General features: G+C 32.5%; 1 pseudogene; it reads right to left on the bottom strand.

The window, feature by feature from the left end:
- Positions 1-489: 489 nt before the first annotated feature.
- LOC131173339 (protein PLASTID TRANSCRIPTIONALLY ACTIVE 7-like) lies at positions 490-3,275 on the bottom strand (annotated as a pseudogene).
- Between the last annotated feature and the right edge of the window lie 16,608 nt (positions 3,276-19,883).

The raw sequence follows: 19,883 nt of genomic DNA, 5'->3' as shown, positions 1-19,883 counted from the left end.
AAAATAAATTGTACAAAGAAACAAAATGAAATAAATTTCATCAAAAAATTAAATCAAACAGAGTCTAAGTGCACAAGTTTCTATTAAGCATTTCAGTTTTTGCAAACGAAAGCTCCATTTCTCTCTCTAGACCGTAAAAAAAGAGTTCTCTCTTGCAGGGGGGAAAAAATTGAAAATGAAGTAGGAGGAATAACCACCTTTTTGCTAGCTGCTTTTTTTTTTTTTTTTCTTTTTAACAGTTCGATCATATGTTCTGAAATAAAGACTTAAAAAAATAATAATAATAACAGAGAATTTGTAGGGTTTTATTTTTATTTTTTAATTTTATTTTAAGTGAGACTCAAAATTATAATTATAATTATTTTTTAATTAAATATTTAATGTCACATTATTAATATTTAATAGTAATATTTAATAGTGATAAGATACATGTGTGTTACAAACCGAACCAGCACATGATCCTATCTAAAAAAAAAAAAAAAGAAAAGAAAACATAAAACTACAAATTATTTTCCTCTTCTTTTATCCATGCTTTGGTTTTTATAGCATTTTGGATACCAGACTAACGGACAAGTCTAATTGTAACCATCTAACATTACACTCTCACATTTAAGTGAACGCAGGAAAGAGCAACCAATAAGATGTATAAGATAACATTACTCCAGACACGTTAACAACAAACAAGGACAATAACATCACAAGATAAGATTATGCATTGTTAATTACAAAATACAACGTTCAGCAGAATGTTACGGCAGCATATATAACTTTTGGAGTTTATGTAAACTCTTCCTTCAAATAACCAGGCCCAGGCTTGAAAGGGTCAGATTCCTCATATGCATCTTTACGGTAAAACCCAGCATCATTCATGCGGTTAGTAAGTACATGAAGGATTGCCTTTTTCTTACCTCCATACTCATCTCTGTTGCTCTCAATATATTCTTTGGCCTCATCTGCTACCTGCTCACAAAATCAAACCGGTTGTCTTCTGATAGCAGTAGTCTCTCAATATCCATTGTCAATAGCTCTCCCCCCTCTCGTACCTTCCTAACCTGCTCCTCCAGGAATGGAATTCGCCCCAATTTATAATGCAACATGTCATCCTTCTTCATCTGAAACAATAAAATTCTGCATAAGCACTTTCAATCAACACCCCCAAGCACGATGCAATGGAAGAACCTATGCCACATCATGAAAAGGTAAGACATGAAGCAGCAAGATGATGCCAAACATGACCAATATATTTATCCACATGCAAATATTAATTTGATCACCTTCAAAAGCTTTATTTCATTTTTTTTTTCCACATTCATGGTAAGAGTCTCTACAGCTTGTGCCAGTTTTTTCCTTATAGATTTGCCAGTCCAAAAAAGTAATTATTACAATTTTAATGAGTTCATACACCACATTAATTTGATAAAAAAAAATATAAAAATTTATTTATTTTTTTAATTTATATATGCGTTGACATTTTACAAGAATTGGTCACGGCAAGACTTAGACCCACATTCTTACTTTTAAAGGCAAGTGCCTTCTCAATAGCCGACATGATCACTCCATATTTTATTAAAATATGTCATGTTCATGTTTTGACAATTTTTCAATTTACATGAATATATGTTCTTTTTTTTAATTGATTTACAACTATATATTGACTTCATTGTACAGTAAAGCAATTACATCTGTTGTATACAGAAAAGGAGAAAAAAGTGAAGCTCGTATTAGTTTTCCAAGTAGTTCTATCGACAGCTCTAAGCAATATTTTGCAAATTTCAAGATCATGTCATGAAAAACTAACAAATTTTTGCATGGAAAAAAATATGATTTAGTTCTTAACACACTATCATAATGAGAAAGAAATGTGCTGGCATAGGTTGGCTGGATATATATTTAGGACTTATTATTTAGTCATCATTTTTATTTTGCCAAACAATATCATTTTAGGCTTCAAAGTGGCAGGCCAGTACTGAAACTGTCACCAAATCCGTATTTTCTCATTTTATTTTGCTTCAAAATAACACTTTGATTACAAATCTTAGTCGTCTACTTGAAATTCTACTTTTCTCAGCTTTCAAAATCAATCTAATCCCAGTCCTAAATAACCAAAATTGCGAGCAGTTCATCATTAATATTCTTTAGTCATTAAATGCTTCACATCATCAAGGATTGCATACACAAAGGCCTTAATGAGCTAGACCTAGTACTAACATGCAGGGTTCGGCCCAACTCCAACCAGTTGTTAGATTGGTAGTTTATACAGACTTGGGAATTGAAAATGACACCAAAGCAACTGCTAGTCAAAAGTGTATAACTACTTGTTGCAAGAGTGATTTATTTACAGTTCCTTAAATACTCCGCTGTAAAGTGTAAACAGGAGCTGTGAACAGTTACCATTGAAATGTAAATGAATTATCGTTACTTTTGATTTAGTTACTGTGACGAACGCTAAATTAAATTTAAATTTTTATTCTCTTCATCAAGTGCATTCAGATATGAAGGTGAGACTAGATAAATTCGAAGTCCTCATTTTCATTGATCACTATGAAATCATCCTAATTCAGAACAATACGCTACTTTTAGTGAAATTTTTGCTATGAGTTTCCTCTATAGACCTAATTTGAAGCAAAGTGAATCAAATACCTTCTTAGAATAATTCAATTAAATCCATCAATGAAGTTTTATTCACATTTCAAGAATTACAGATTAGAGATACCATTTTGGGAATAATTTTCATATGCAAGAACAACAAAATAGTCAAATTTTACATTTCATAGAGCAAACTAATAAAAGAATTTCATTTTATGGTACCAATTTTCTCCCGCGCCAAACTCGCCGACCACTTCCATTGCTTTGCCGTTGCATAACCACCTGAGAAGGAGAAGAACAAAAAAAAAAAAAAAAAAAGAATTGGCAACCGAAAAAAAATAAGGGAAAAAGAAAGAGAGTTCAAAATATAAACCTGCGACTTCTTGGGAGGAAAAAAAATTGATTGAGGAAAAGAACGGCTTAGGTTTGAAATTGAAGAGAAACCAAACTGTGGAGTAGATATAGCCATGGCGCTTGTTGATTGATAGGAAATTTCCAATGGCCCGAATTGACGTGCCGCTATTGCGGTGGACGGTGGGAATTCTGCGGGCTCAGTGAGAGCCAAAGAGCCCAAAAATTGGAGAGGCTTATGGTCTCCTTCCAGTTCGCCCCTCTAGTTCTTGATAGGATATCGCACGGAGACGGCAAAGACCCTCGAACGTAAAAACTGAAAACCTGCCACTGCTCGTCCAAACGCAGCGTTTCAATGCGTTATCGTCTATTATTTTTTTTAAATAAAGATTTTCATTAAAACTTTTTTTAACAGAATTTAAACATTTTAAGAAATTTTAAAATATTTTAAAATATTTCCAAAATAATAAAAAAAGAAATATTAAATAAATTTAGAAATAACTAATAAACGAATATTTATTACAACCAAAAGTTTTTTTATCAATATTATTTTTATAAAATAATAATAAAAAAGGAAGATTCAATAAATTTTAACATAATTAATAAATAACTATTTGAAATTTTATTTTTTATTAATATTATTTTAGTTATACCTCATATATATAGACGTCTATTGCTATAGGTAGAAGTAGTTCATTCACGCAAATTAAACTCTTACATTTTGAATAAACCAAATTCCAAGCACTCCAAAAAAGCCATAAACAAGGTTAATAAGCTTTTGATTTTTCTCTGTATATTCTAATAAATTTGTACTCCGTTGATTCTCAAAAGTTAAATTGGCGTTTGTGCTCTGTATATGCTATAGACAAGGTTCGTTTTTGCACATTGGATCCTGCGTTTAGTTTTCGTTATGTTCTTCTATTTAAATTTTTTTTTCCCTGTTTATGTTATTTTATATTGAATATACATTTTTATTCGCATACTTTTGTACATTGTTGATACATTTGCATTACATAGGTATTTAGGAATAATATTTATTACATTTCATTCACATTTATTTTGTTAATTGTATGATTTTTAGCTAATTTCATTATATTTTACAATTTATGTTGATTTAGCTTAATTTCTTGATTTTTGTATTATATCAAGTGATTTGACACAATCCTCAAGCCTAGAATAAGATGGACAAATTTGTAAGTCAAAAAGTAAAAGTTAAAAAGCTAGAGAAATAAAAGGCCATGCAAACAACAAGCATAACTCGTATAACATAGCTATGGGAGAAAAGCTAGTACATAGGCAGTGTACTATGACCCATGCAACCATCCTCATCTCATGTAATCTTCGGTTCCTTCATAAGATGCAAGGTTAAGATGTCCAAAGAATTACACGACCCTACCCTGTGTAATGGATGCCAGCCGAGAATCCCAATTCGACTTTTCTTCTTTTTTGCTTGACCGGAAGGACTTTTAAGGTTGCTAAGACTCTAAAATGATTATTTTTACACTAGATATAAAATATAAGAAGTAAGAAATAAAGCAGGGATCGATTCTTTTACATTCAAGTATAGCAATTCCACCTCAGGAGACATCATTAGCAAGATTTCTGGAAGAAATTCTCAACTGAAGTTTAAAAAGTTCAAGGCTACAAATTTCTCATTCTGAGTTTCTTCATTCTATTTCTTCTGATTTGTTTTTCATATATTCTTATTTTAAGTTCGATTGTTGATCTCACAATGAGTGAGTAGCTTTTTTTATTCTGAAATTAGGGATGTAGTACTTTTAATTCAGTTATGAATTTTATTTAATTCTATTTCAATAAATTTGAGATTTCATTCTTTGATTTACTTTCTTGTATTCTTAATGCATGCTATGTATTGAACTCCACTTAGTATTGATTCTAAATTTTAATTGAAGGACTGAAAGATGAAGATTATATGGATAAATAGGATTTTGAGCTTAGGGTATTTGACCTAGAGATAGGCTAAGATTCTATGTGGAATTTATCATTAATCAAATATCTTAAAGGGTTTTAATTAATTTAATTGCCACAAAAGTATGGCTGAAGTTAATTAGGATACAACTTGAGTGTCTTGAGAGTGGACTTAAGGCAACCTAGGATTAATTTTCTTCAAAGTATAATTCCCAAATTATTAAATAGGTTAGATAGATTTTGTGATTGATTGAAGTGTGAGCCTCTAATTTTAGAATGCTTTTGTTATTTGATATCTTCAGTTTAGTTAATTTGTTTTTATTTACTTTCCAGTTATTATTAGTTTTAGTTTATAATTCTTCCTTCGAATTCGGTAGTAGAGATAATTACAGTTGCTGTGTATTTTGGTACCCAAACTAAATTCCTCATGAGAATGATACTCTACTCACTACTTTATTACTTATTAACGATCCGTGCACTCGTGAGATTTTGCACAATAAGGTTTTGACAATGTTGCCATGGAGTTTTGTGTTTGATATTAGATAATAGGCAACATAATTAATTTAGACATTTTATTTTACTTTGTTTTTATTAGTTTATCTTTTTTTGTTCTTTCAACTCTTTTTTAGGATCTTCTATTTAGTTTATGACTAGAACTAAACCAGAAGAAGAACTGCTTGAATTGGATCCAGAAATAGATAAAACTCTAACAGTTATCGAAAGGGGGAAAAAGCAACAGAAAGCTAAAACTTCAACCATGGCAGATAATCATCCAAAACCTTTGAGAGACTATAGAGTTTTAACTATTTGAGGATTCCAACCGAGAGTAACCAAACCAATAATTGATGTCAACAATTTCAAATTGAAATCGGTATGGCTCCAAATGATTCAATAGACTAAATTTGGAGGATCACCAATGAAAGATCCATATTACCATCTCCAACGTTTTCCTGCTTTTTATGATACATTCAAGGTAAATGGTGTTTATGAAGATACTATTTGTGTAACACCCATACATGCATAGTCCTGTGCAAATCACTATTCCGGTGACCAGTGTCGGTCCGGACAATTAAGAAGATTAGAACCATATTTAAGGCACCTAGAAAAGCCCTAAATAAAAATTAATAGCAATTACCAGAAGGAGAAATTGAAATAAGAAAAACAGAGCATAAAAGGTTAAATGAGTTGGGGGTCACAAATGATGGGTGATCTGTACTCAAGAAATGATCACATGTCAATCAGAACCCCAATTTCGTATGAGGCATTGTGACACTACAGGCCTAAGAATTATTGCGAAGCTAGGGGAAATGAGAAAGTCACAGAAAAGAGTTGAGAAGTAGGTCAAATAATTAGATCAGGGTTTCTGAAGAAATACTGAATTATTGGTAAAATGGATCAGACCGGCGAGGGGCAAATTAATCAATTCACCTTTAGAGGTGACTCATGGCTTAAATGTTCAATAAAATATAGGAAATTAATATTTTGAATTATAGAATAAAAGAGGAAAGGTGAATGAAAAAGAAAAGAAAAGAAATTAAAATAAAAAATTTATGATATTACCATGACATCACTACCCTTATGCAAGCATGATTCATTAAAACTATAATTATGAATTATGAAAATTTATAAGATAATTATACAAATAAAAAGCTAAAAAGTGGTATTCCTCTTTAGTGATTTTGTCCCTTCCTCTCTCTATTTCTCTCTCATTTTTTTTAACTTTCCACCATTGGAAACAATTTCAAGCTTATATAACCCAAAATTTTGCCACAAATTCCATAATTTTCCTAACAAAAACATGCTCTTGGGTATTGATTTGAAGAGTGGGAACCAAAGAAGCTAAGAAAATTGAGGGATTTGGAAGAGTGGAAGTGACCAAGTTGAGGTAAGTGTCTCTCCTAACTTAAATTGATTTATGCTTATAGAATTAATATTGAACAAGTGAAAATTACTAGGAAAAGTGAAGAATTCATGCTTGTATGGGAACAAAGAAATTTCGGTAGCCATGGATAATAGAGGGAAATGATGTGTTATCTTTCAATTAATCATGTGTGTAAGCTTAATTGGGGTAGTAGGAGTGATTATACACATTAATTTCATTAATTGTGTAATTTAGAGAAGTAGGGTTCTTGACCTCAGGGAATATTGGGGGAAAAATTAGGAGTTTTTGAAATTGAACTAAATTGACCTAATTGAGATTCAAAATGTCAATTGGGGCCAATTGGAGTGTGTTGGAATGGTGAGAAATAAAATCAAATTTGGATTGGTAGGGGTCCAATTCTGGATAGTCAGACCAAGGTCCACTTCAGGGACCAAAAATGTAATTCTGCTACTCCAATTGGTGTGAGGCTAATTGGAGATGAAATTAGACACATAATACCACAATTTTCATGTAGAAACCCTGCCCTGAAAATGACTTTAAGTTAGTGAACAATTAGGTCAAACCCGGAATTGGCACACTGCCACTGTACAAAAATGACCAACTGAACAGTATTTGTTCATTTAGCCATAACTTGGTATAGAAAAAATCCAAATGACCTGATTTTTGAACCATTAGAAAGCTATGACATAGTACTACAACTTTCATGAAGGACACCAACCTAAATTCTGCCCAAAACCAAGTCAATTTTGCCATCCAAAATTGGGTCACCAAAACTGTCAAAACTAAAAAGTGCCCAGAATTTCTGGGTTATAACTAATCTGGCCAGCCTTGGAAAATAGCCATAACTTGAGCTACAAAACTCCAAATTGAGTGATTTAAAAAGGGAATTAAATCTAAGACAATAAGGAACAACTTTGGTGAAGGGCACTTAGCCAAATTCCTACAGTAACCAGACCAATGGAACAGTAGAAAATAGTGACCCAAAATTGAAAATTTATAATTTCTCTTAGGAAGCTTAGAAATTGAAATGGCAACTAATGCCAACCAATTTGACACTCAAAATGTGGTATGTGAGTGCATTTAGAATTAACATACATATTAAAGATGAGAAAGTCAACATTTTGACTTAAATAGTATAATGAATAGTGCCATTATAAATAAAAATGTAAATGACCCGAATTTAGAAACTGTAATGGGTACGATAAGTCTACTCAAATTTAATTATTGGAATTTGCTATTAGAAAAGGTTTGAAAGGATATTGAAGCACTTTAAAATTTTGTGTTTCAGTTAAAAAGAGGTCTTTGAAGGAAGGAAGAAAAATTAGCTTAAATCGAGATAATCGAAAGAGGTTTGTGCACAACTAGTTTTCAATTTATAAGGTTTTGCATATCTCATATGATTAAATGATTTTATGTTCTTTATGAATTATGTCTATCAAGTATTGAATTTATTTCAACAATTATTGAAATGTGTTATGGTATGAATGAGTTTAGTTTTGGAAAATGGATTAATTATGATTTTATTTTTATTATGGATTGAATAAAATTTGCTTTGGAAAATTTTGATTGGAAAGTGGTTTACATGGAAAAAGGACAGATTATGTTTTGAATTGTGATGGGCATGGAAATTATCGGTTATTGGAATTGGTATTGAAATTGAATTGTATTGTGATTTTATGTGTAACACCCCTATATACATAGCCTGGTATATTTCACTGTTCCGGTGAACGGTGTCAGTTCGGATAATTAAGGGGATTAGAACTACATTTAAGACACCTAGAAAAGTTGTAACATCCTCCCGATAGCACTCAAGACGCTTCCATCGTTCCTGACCTGGTCGGTCCGGACAGCTAGAACTTCTGGAAAAATATTTAAACTAAAGTGAGGAACCAAAATTTACTCAAATATTAATAAGAAAAATTTAGTAAAAATTTTAGAAATAAAATACAACCAAGTCAAATGAGCCGGTGCCCAAGCGAAGGGTAACCAGAGGGAAGTTGCGGTTCTCGCAACGAGGAGCCCTAGACTCGGGAAAAATTTCATAAAATAATTTTTGGGACTCCGGAGAAGGGTCATTGAGGTTCCTATGGCATTAGAATGCCAAGAAAATATTTAGAAAAATTTTTCAATCGGTACAGACAATTTTGACCCGTTAAGCCAAACGGAGGGCATTTTGGTCATTTCGCCTTCAGAGGTGATTTTTGGCCGACTTGTCCAGTTAAGTAAATAATTAATATGACATAAAATATGAAGAAATATTGCTAGAAATTAAATTGAAAATAAGTAGAGAAGAAAAGAATAGAAAATGAGAAAAATGCCCATTTATGACATATGATGATGTCATTTTAAAGCTCCCACCAATCACATATAAACAACCATCTAATTAACTAATGAAAGAGACCAAGAAGACCAAAAAAAATTCTGCTGCTCTTTTTCTTCTTCCTCAAGACGTTTTTCTCTTCTCCATAGCCCTCCATAGAAATTTCTTTCAATACTCCCATTTCCCATGAATTTCCACTACTAAACCCTAAGTCCCTTCACTAAAAACTTGTCTCTACCTCTTGGGAAGTGATTGGCAGCCAAGAAGAGGAAAGAAAATTAAGATTTAACTTGGGAAAATTCTGCCATTAAAGAGGTTAGTGCTTACTTATGCTAATATTCCTTTATTTCCATGTTAAGGACTTGAATTTAGTATGAAATTGTAAGTTAAATGGACTAAATTCATGTGTATACATACCATGGATTTCAGCTGCCCTAAGGAAGGAATAGGATTGAGTGTTGTTGATGGACTTAGAATGAATTAGAGCTTATGTTTAAAGTGTATAAACACATATATAATGAATGGAAGTATGTAACTAAGGTGTATGGGTGAATTGCAATGAGAAATTAGGGTTTTGAGAAGTGAAACTTGGATTTAGCTTATGAAATTGTGAAAGAACATTATAAGGGTCAATTAGTGACCATTTTAGGTATGTTGACCATGAATTGGACTGAAAAATAGGATTGCAAAGTGAAGATGTAGGCTGCCCTAGGATAGCAGCAGAGGGACTGAAAATTCAGTCCAATTACACAGCCATAACTTGGGCTGTGTTGGTCCAATTGGTGTTTGGCCAATTGGACATGAAACTAGGCTTATAATGACACATTTTTGCTGAAGAAACCATGCTCAAAAGACCAAAGCAAGAGGACCAAAACTTGGCCCCAATCCGGATCCCCGCAATTTCTCAGAATGACCAAATGAACAGTAAGGCCATAACTCACTGTAGATTTGGTCAATTGACCTGAAATGTTTACAGCAACAAGTTAAGACATATACAAACAACTTTCATGAAGAAACCTACCCCAAATTATGACCATAACCTAACCCAAATGGCAGTCACAAGCATCGCTCAAACTCGCAACTCGCAGATTTTCATTTGAGCAGTAATGTTTGGATGGCTATAACTCTCTCTAGAAAACTCGGATTTAGGCGATTCTTGAACCGATGAAAACCTAAGGCATAGTAGAACATTTCATATGAAGAAAGTTAGACCAAATTATGAACTTAACTTGATCAAATTACTGACTAAAGTTGGACCAAAAATCGCTGCACTCCAAAATCTCAAAGATGAATAACAAGACGTGAACAAGAAACTTATTTTGGCCATAACTTGAGCTACAAAACTCCAAATGGAGTGATTCAAAAAAAGAAATTCAACTAGACAAAATAAGGAACAACTTTCATGTTTACCATTTCCTCAAATTCCCACTGTAAAAATAACAAATGGAACAGTAAAGATGAAGCATGAAAACCGAAAATTTTGCTCAATTAGCATTAAGCTTAAAAATGGCATTGGCAACCAATACCAACAAGTTTGAAATACAAAATGTGGTATGTTTGAGGTGTTAAGACCAATACACCTACTTTCTATCCAAAAGCCAACATTTTTGTTGACCAATGAGGTGAATAGTGACACCAAAACCAAAAATTGGCAATTTTGCCAAAATGACCTAAGCTTTGAGAAAGTGACCAAAACTAATAAGTTTTGAATACAAAATGTGGTATGTTGGGAGTATTAAAACCAATGTACCTATTGTTTATGCAAAAGTCAACATTTTAGTTGACTAATGAAATGAATAGTGACACCAAAACTTGAAATTCAAAATTTGAAATTAGAAATGCATCTAGGGGACTTTAAATTGCAATTGGCAATTAATACTAGCAAATGTAAAACTCAAAATGTGGGATCTTGGTGTAATAAGAATTAATATATTCATTAAGTATAAAAAGGTCAACATTTTGGTTGACTAGTAAGGTGAATAGTAATCAAAATGATTAGTAAATTAAGATGAAGACCTAGAACCAATTCTAAGCTTAAATGCTTTGAATTGTATGACAAATATGGACTATGCATCCTAGTCAAAATTGTTAAAAAAGAAATTTAGGCCATAAATTTGAAATCCATGAAATATTCATGGATTACTTGAAACATGAAAAATAAGTCACCTAATTAATGTGAATAGATAGTTAGGGCATATACGCCCATCACAAATGGAATTCATAAAATATTAGAAACTCAACTTAAAATATAAAATTTGTAATTACATAAGTAGATTCTTGAATGTATAAATGAGAAAGGAAAAATGTTTTGAATACAATGGTACATGTGACCAATTGTTTAGAATTGCGATCAATATGAATAACATAATGAATGGATAAATAAACCATATTAATGTATGAATGAGACATTAGTTCTCATTATTGTAAAGAGGAGAAGTATTTTGAGTACAATGGTATAAAAGAATAATTGATGTGAATTGTGATCATATAAATGATCAAATGAATGTATGAATTATGATTGAAATTTATCATGAAAAAAATGAAGTCATAAAGCACAATATATTAACATTTTAAAATATCAAATGCCCTAGTATACCTAACAAGATTGGTTTGGATAGTTTGGCATGCCAATAGGGTATTGTGTTAGCAGTACTGCGAAAAGCTTTATGCCTGTATTCATGGCTTTATGCCCGTATTCATGGCTTTTATGCCCGATTATGTGATATCATGGCTTTTTAGCCATACGATCGTGATACGTGGTAGACGCTCATGCCCCATGGTATGACGGCCCGAGGCACCGCGGTGTCCAAAGTACAACGAATTCGCTATCCAAATACTGCCTAGTATAGGTTACTTGGGCACCAATTAAAGTATTATTCAATTCAGCTAATTTAAGTTTAGTATAATGAAAATCCAGTAAAATTATATTAAGTATTTAATGAATAAGCAAAAGATATTATCAAAAGAAACATAACAAAAATATAAATTGCGTAATCTGCAGACTTGAAATACAATACAGATATAATAAATTATATAATTTCTAGTATAAAAGAAAAGTTATAAACTAATCACTTCAAAAGATTAACAAACTATTCTATAATATAGTTGATACTAGAAATACCATACCAAATTAAATTGATTCTTGAGTATCCGAATTATCATTTATTTCTTTTTTACTTGTATATATTATTTCGGTTATATTATTGCACCACTAAGCAGAAATGCTTAGCGCGATGGAATTGCTTCCTCGCGCAGTATCAAGGTAAAACCAAGAGATCTGTCGATCGAGATTTTTGGAGTCCAGATTCGCAGTATGTCGAAGAGTTCAAGATTGTCACCTCCTCAAAGAATGCATGTAGATAGGGCTCATTTTATACATGTTATGTATATTGTTCATTCCTAGCACATTGTAAATTATTTGTATATCTTGTACAAAATAAACTCATGTAATTAACCTATGAATTATGGAAGCTATTCAAAGTAAGTATTTTAGTATGTGAATTGAATTTGAGTTATAATGAGATTATACTTGTGAATATTGAGATATTGAAAATCTAATGAGATTTCCGAGAAACTGGATAATCGCATTGAGATACATTATGTTTGAAAATTTTTGAGACTATTAAGTTTGAGAAATTGAATATATATTGAAATTGTCTTTGGCAGTGTCGTAAGAATCATAGTCCAAATTACAAATGACACTTTGTCTGATTATCGTTAAAATTTTTGAAATTTCCAACTTAGTCGATTTTGATAAAAGTAAAAATAGCCTAAATCTTCAATAAAGTTATAGAATAAATAAATCAAGGATCATGTAATGAAATCAGATAAAATAGAGTGCTCCGACACAATCGAGTGGCATAACTTGCTCTGGCCACATCGTAGTCGGGTAAGGGGTGTTACATTTAGTGGTATCGAGCGCGGTTTAGGCGCTCGACCTAGATAGATTGCATATCATGCATTGCATTCATAAGACTCGAGGAGACACTATTGCAGATCTGTATTTCCTGTTTATTTTAGGTTAAGGTATGGAATAAGAGAATGAAGAGACAATGAGATAGCGAATGGAAATAAGAAGGAGACTATATTTAAGATGAAAAAGGATGAGTACATAACTGTTTGAGGATAGGATTGAGACTAGGAGAAAGTGAAGTATGATAACACGGAAAGGTGAAGAAATAAGGAGGTAATAGCTCCTCGACTATTTACACCGGGTAAATTTCAAGGATGAAATTTAAATTAGAGGGGAAGAGTTGTAACATCCTCCCGATAGCAATTCCGCACAGTCTACTGTTCCGGTGACCGGTGTCGGTCCGGACAGCTAGAACTTCTGGAAAAATATTTAAACTAAAGTGAGGAACCAAAATTTACTCAAATATTAATAAGAAAAATTTAGTAAAAATTTTAGAAATAAAATACAACCAAGTCAAATGAGCCGGTGCCCAAGCGAAGGGTAACCAGAGGGAAGTTGCGGTTCTCGTAACGAGGAGCCCTAGACCCGGGAAAAATTTCATAAAATAATTTTTGGGACTCCAGAGAAGGGTCATTGAGGTTCCTATGGCATTAGAATGCCAAGAAAATATTTAGAAAAATTTTTCAATCGGTACAGACAATTTTGACCCGTTAAGCCAAACGGAGGGCATTTTGGTCATTTCGCCTTCAGAGGTGATTTTTGGCCGACTTGTCCAGTTAAGTAAATAATTAATATGACATAAAATATGAAGAAATATTGCTAGAAATTAAATTGAAAATAAGTAGAGAAGAAAAGAATAGAAAATGAGAAAAATGCCCATTTATGACATATGATGATGTCATTTTAAAGCTCCCACCAATCACATATAAACAACCATCTAATTAACTAATGAAAGAGACCAAGAAGACCAAAAAATATTCTGCTCTTCTCTTCTTCTTCCTCAAGACGTTTTTCTCTTCTCCATAGCCCTCCATAGAAATTTCTTTCATTACTCCCATTTCCCATGAATTTCCACTACTAAACCCTAAGTCCCTTCACTAAAAACTTGTCTCTACCTCTTGGGAAGTGATTGGCAGCCAAGAAGAGGAAAGAAAATTAAGATTTAACTTGGGAAAATTCTGCCATTAAAGAGGTTAGTGCTTACTTATGCTAATATTCCTTTATTTCCATGTTAAGGACTTGAATTTAGTATGAAATTGTAAGTTAAATGGACTAAATTCATGTGTATACATACCATGGATTTCAGCTGCCCTAAGGAAGGAATAGGATTGAGTGTTGTTGATGGACTTAGAATGAATTAGAGCTTATGTTTAAAGTGTATAAACACATATATAATGAATGGAAGTATGTAACTAAGGTGTATGGGTGAATTGCAATGAGAAATTAGGGTTTTGAGAAGTGAAACTTGGATTTAGCTTATGAAATTGTGAAAGAACATTATAAGGGTCAATTAGTGACCATTTTAGGTATGTTGACCATGAATTGGACTGAAAAATAGGATTGCAAAGTGAAGATGTAGGCTGCCCTAGGATAGAAAGCAGAGGGACCAAAATTCAGTCCAATTACACAGCCATAACTTCGGCTGTGTTGGTCCAATTGGTGTTTGGCCAATTGGACATAAAACTAGGCTTATAATGACACATTTTTGCTGAAGAAACCATTCCCAAAAGACCAAAGCAAGAGGACCAAAACTTGGCCCTAATCCGATCCCCGCACACCCTTGTAGAATGACCAAATGAACAGTAACTGTTCATTTGGCCATAACTCACTGTAGATTTGGTCAATTGACCTGAAATCTTTACAGCAACAAGTTAAGACATAGACAAACAACTTTCATGAAGAAACCTACCCCAAATTATGACCATAACCTAACCCAAATGGCAGTCACGCATCGCTTCAAACTCGCAACTCGCAGATTTTCATTTGAGCAAGAATGTTTGGTTGGATATAACTCTCTCTAGAAAACTCGGATTTAGGCGATTCTTGAACCGATGAAAACCTAAGGCATAGTAGAACATTTCATATGAAGAAAGTTAGACCAAATTATGAACTTAACTTGATCAAATTACTGACTAAAATTGGACCAAAAATCGCTGCACTCCAAAATCTCAAAGATGAACAAAGCAGACGTGAACAAGAAACTTATTTTGGCCATAACTTGAGCTACAAAACTCCAAATGGAGTGATTCAAAAAAAGAAATTCAACTAGACAAAATAAGGAACAACTTTCATGTTTACCATTTCCTCAAATTCCCACTGTAAAAATAACAAATGGAACAGTAAAGATGAAGCATGAAAACAGAAAATTTTGCTCAATTAGCATTAAGCTTAAAAATGGCATTGGCAACCAATACCAACAAGTTTGAAATACAAAATGTGGTATGTTTGAGGTGTTAAGACCAATACACCTATTTTCTATCCAAAAGTCAACATTTTTGTTGACCAATGAGGTGAATAGTGACACCAAAACCAAAAATTGGCAATGTTGCCAAAATGACCTAAGCTTTGAGAAAGTGACCAAAACCAACAAGTTTTGAATACAAAATGTGGTATGTTGGGAGTATTAAAACCAATGTACCTATTGTTTATGCAAAAGTCAACATTTTAATTGACTAATGAAATGAATAGTGACACCAAAATTTGAAATTCAAAATTTGAAATTAGAAATGCATCTAGGGGACTTTAAATTGCAATTGGCAATTAATACTAGCAAATGTAAAACTCAAAATGTGGGATCTTGGTGTAATAAGAATTAATATATTCATTAAGTATAAAAAGGTCAACATTTTGGTTGACTAGTAAGGTGAATAGTAATCAAAATGATTAGTAAATTAAGATGAAGACCTAGAACCAATTCTAAGCTTAAATGCTTTGAATTGTATGACAAATATGGACTATGCATCCTAGTAAAAATTGTTAAAAAAGAAATTTAGGCCATAAAATTTAGGCCATAAATTTGAAATCCATGAAATATTCATGGATTACATGAAACATGAAAAATAAGTCACCTAATTGATGTGAATAGATAGTTAGGGCATATACGCCCATCACAAATGAAATTCATAAAATATTAGAAACTCAACTTGAAATATAAAATTTGTAATTACATAAGTAGATTCTTGAATGTATAAATGAGAAAGGAAAAATGTTTTGAATACAATGGTACATGTGACCAATTGTTTAGAATTGCGATCAATATGAATAACATAATGAATGGATAAATAAACCATATTAATGTATGAATGAGACATTAGTTCTCATTATTGTAAAGAGAAGAAGTATTTTGAGTACAATGGTATAAAAGAATAATTGATGTGAATTGTGATCATATAAATGATCAAATGAATGTATGAATTATGATTGAAATTTATCATGAAAAAAATGAAGTCATAAAGCACAATATATTAACATTTTAAAATATCAAATGCCCTAGTATACCTAACAAGATTGGTTTGGATAGTTTGGCATGCCAATAGGGTATTGTGTTAGCAGTACTGCGAAAGGCTTTATGCCTGTATTCATGGCTTTATGCCCGTATTCATGGCTTTTATGCCAGTATTCATGGCTTTTATGCCCGATTATGTGATATCATGGCTTTTTAGCCATACTGACTGCATACGTGGTAGACGTTCTGCGTCCCATGGTATGACGGCCCGAGGCACCGCGGTGTCCAGTGCCAATGACCCGTTATCCAGTCCAGTCGTCTAGTATAGGTTACTTGGGCAATCAATTAAAGTATTATTCAATTCAGGGAGCTAAGCTAAGTTAAGTATAATGAAAATCCAGTACAATTAAATTAAGTATTGAATGAATAAGCAAAAGAGATTAGCAAAAGAAACATAACAAAAATATAAATTGCAGAACCGTACAGACTTGAAATACAATACAGATAGAATAAATTATATACCTGCTAGTATTACTGAAAAGTTATAAACTAAGCACTTCCAAAGAGGAACAAACTAGTATATAAGATCATTGATACTAGAAATACCATACCAAATTAAATTGATTCTTGAGTATCTGAATTATCATTTATTTCTTTCTTTACTTGTATATATTATTTCTGGTTATATTATTGCACCACTAAGCAGAAATGCTTAGCGCGATGGAATTGCTTCCTCGCGCAGGTACTGAAGGTAAAACCAGTGGTATCGATCGAGATTTTTGGAGTCGGATCTGTGAAGTGTCAGAAGAGTTCAAGATTGTCACCTCCTCAGCAATGCATGTAGATAGGGCTCATTTTATACATGTTATGTATATTGTTCATTCCTAGCACATTGTAAATTATTTGTATATCTTGTACAAGATAAACTCATGTAATTAACCTATGAATTATGGAAGCTATTCAAAGTAAGTATTTTAGTATGTGAATTGAATTTGAGTTATAATGAGATTATACTTGTGAATATTGAGATATTGAAAATCTAATGAGATTTCTGAGAAATCTGGATACTGCATTGAGATACATTATGTTTGAAAATTTTTGAGACTATTAAGTTTGAGAAATTGAATATATATTGAAATTGTCTTTGGCAGGTTCAGAAGAACTGTTAGTCCAAATTACAGCCGACACTTTGTCGGATTATCGTTAAAATTTTTGAAATTTCCAACTTAGTTAGATTTTGATAAAAGTAAAAATAGCCTAAATCTTCAATAAAGTTTTTGAATAAATAAATCAAGGACTGTAATGAAATCAGATAAAATAGAGTGCTCCGACACACTGAGTGGCATAACTTGCTCGGCTACACTGTAGTCGGGTAAGGGGTGTCACAAAAGCCCTGAATGAAAATAAATAGTGATTGCCAGATAGTTAAGTATAAATAAGAAAAACATAGCATAAAAGGTTAAATAAGCCGAGGGTCACAGCGATGGGTGACCTTATCGGGAAGTGACTGCGAGGTCAGTCCTAACCCTACTTTTGTACAGAAAATTGTGACGCTGCGGTTGCTAAGGACTATTGCAAACCTAGTGGAAAAGAGAAAATCACAAAAAAGAGTTGATAAGTAGGTCAAATAATTAGGTCAGGACTCCGGAAGAAATATCAAATTATTTACAAACCGGGTCAAACCGGCGAGGGGCAATTTGGTCAATTCACTCCTAGAGGTGACTCCTGACCTAACTGTCCAATTAAATCAGAGAAACGAAAATTTCGGAATAGAGGGTTAAATTAAAGAACTATGGAAAAATTTGAAGAAAAGAAAAAAATGAAAATTACATCATCATATTACCTCACCATGATGTCAAAATAAAATTTAATTTACCCAATTATTTTGACCAAGTCAAAATTTAATTTAAATACACATAAAAACAAAAGAAATTAAAAAAAGATACCCTCATCTTCCTCTCGATTCTATTTGGCCAAACCACCTTTCCATTTCCCTCTCCATAATTTTCCTCCATTAAAGCTTGATCCAAGCTTTTCACTTCCATAAATTAACCCTAATTTCCCACAAATTTCCCATAAACCTTCCTAACTCAACTGGAAAAGAAGATTTAAGAAGAAAAAGGAAGGAGAAAAGTGAAGATTTGGAGAATTGAAAGTCAAAGTTTGAGGTTAGTAATCAAAACTAATAATTTTTAGTTCAATGCTTATGTGCTAGCTAAATTAACCTAGAATTTAACTGTGGAACCCTTTACCCATCTACAGTGTAGCCGAGCAAGTTATGCCACTTAGTGTGCCGGAGCGCCAATTTATATTTCTATTACAATTTATCCCTTTTAATTTATTTATTTTCAATTTTGATAAATCTGAATTTATCTGTAAATTTTATAGAAAATCCGACAGAGTGCCGACTGTAAATTGGAAAACAGTTCTTCTGAACCTGTTTAAAAACACTTCCAAAATAATTTCCAAATCCAAACTCCATTATACACATTCAAGTCAATCTCAAAATCTCAATCTCAAATTACAATACTATTTTCAAAACCTTTCTATTCACTTCATCACTTGAAGCATATTCACAAATAATTCTCAACATTTCATTTATCAACATACATTATGCAGAAAATCTCAATAATATGAAATTTCATATATTTACATTAATACATAATTACAGGAGTTTATAGTTACAATCCAAACTAATACAAAATGCAAAAATACAAAAGGGCCACCTATAGTCCTAATGTCCTACCATATGCAGTGTAGATGTGAGGTGACTCTGGACCTTGAATGCAACTCTGAAGGTTCACCCCGTCTGATGTCTGCTGGGCTCCCCAGCTAGGTCTCCAGTACCTGCGCGTGGCAAAAGCGACGCGCTAAGCAATTCTGCTTAGTGGTGATAATATAATATAAAATAAAATAAAATAAAATAAAATAAAATAATTATGCAAAATGTATGATTTCATTTTTGGGTAGACTTAATTTCTGGTATTATTTGCAGTATTATTCACTTAAAATTTGGTAATGTTTATTATCATTGCCCGAGTAACCCACACTAGTTGACTGGACTGGATAAATGGGTAAACTGGCACTGGGTACTAAATACCTCGGACCATCACACCATCGGTCACATTGTGTCTCCCGTTGTGCAACAGAACAGCTAATAAGCTGTAATAATTATCGGGGTTAAAACCCAAGTGTAATAATTCAAATAACATAGCCAAAGGCTATTATGTCACAGAATGGCATGGAAAGCCATGAAACACAGAATGGCATGAAGCCATATGCAGTACTGCTAACAGAATCCTATTGGCATGCCAAGCTATCCAAACCAATCTTGTTAGGTATACTAGGGCATTTCACACTTTTAAGTTTCACAATTTTTGAAATTTAAGTTTTAGTGTTACTATTCCACTCCTTAGTCAACAAAAATGTTGACTTTTGCATAGGCAATAGGTACATT

Source organism: Hevea brasiliensis, chromosome 2, assembly GCF_030052815.1.
Source record: "Hevea brasiliensis isolate MT/VB/25A 57/8 chromosome 2, ASM3005281v1, whole genome shotgun sequence".
NCBI classification, from domain to species: Eukaryota; Viridiplantae; Streptophyta; class Magnoliopsida; order Malpighiales; family Euphorbiaceae; genus Hevea; species Hevea brasiliensis.
This window is presented reverse-complemented; position numbering and strand designations above follow the sequence as displayed.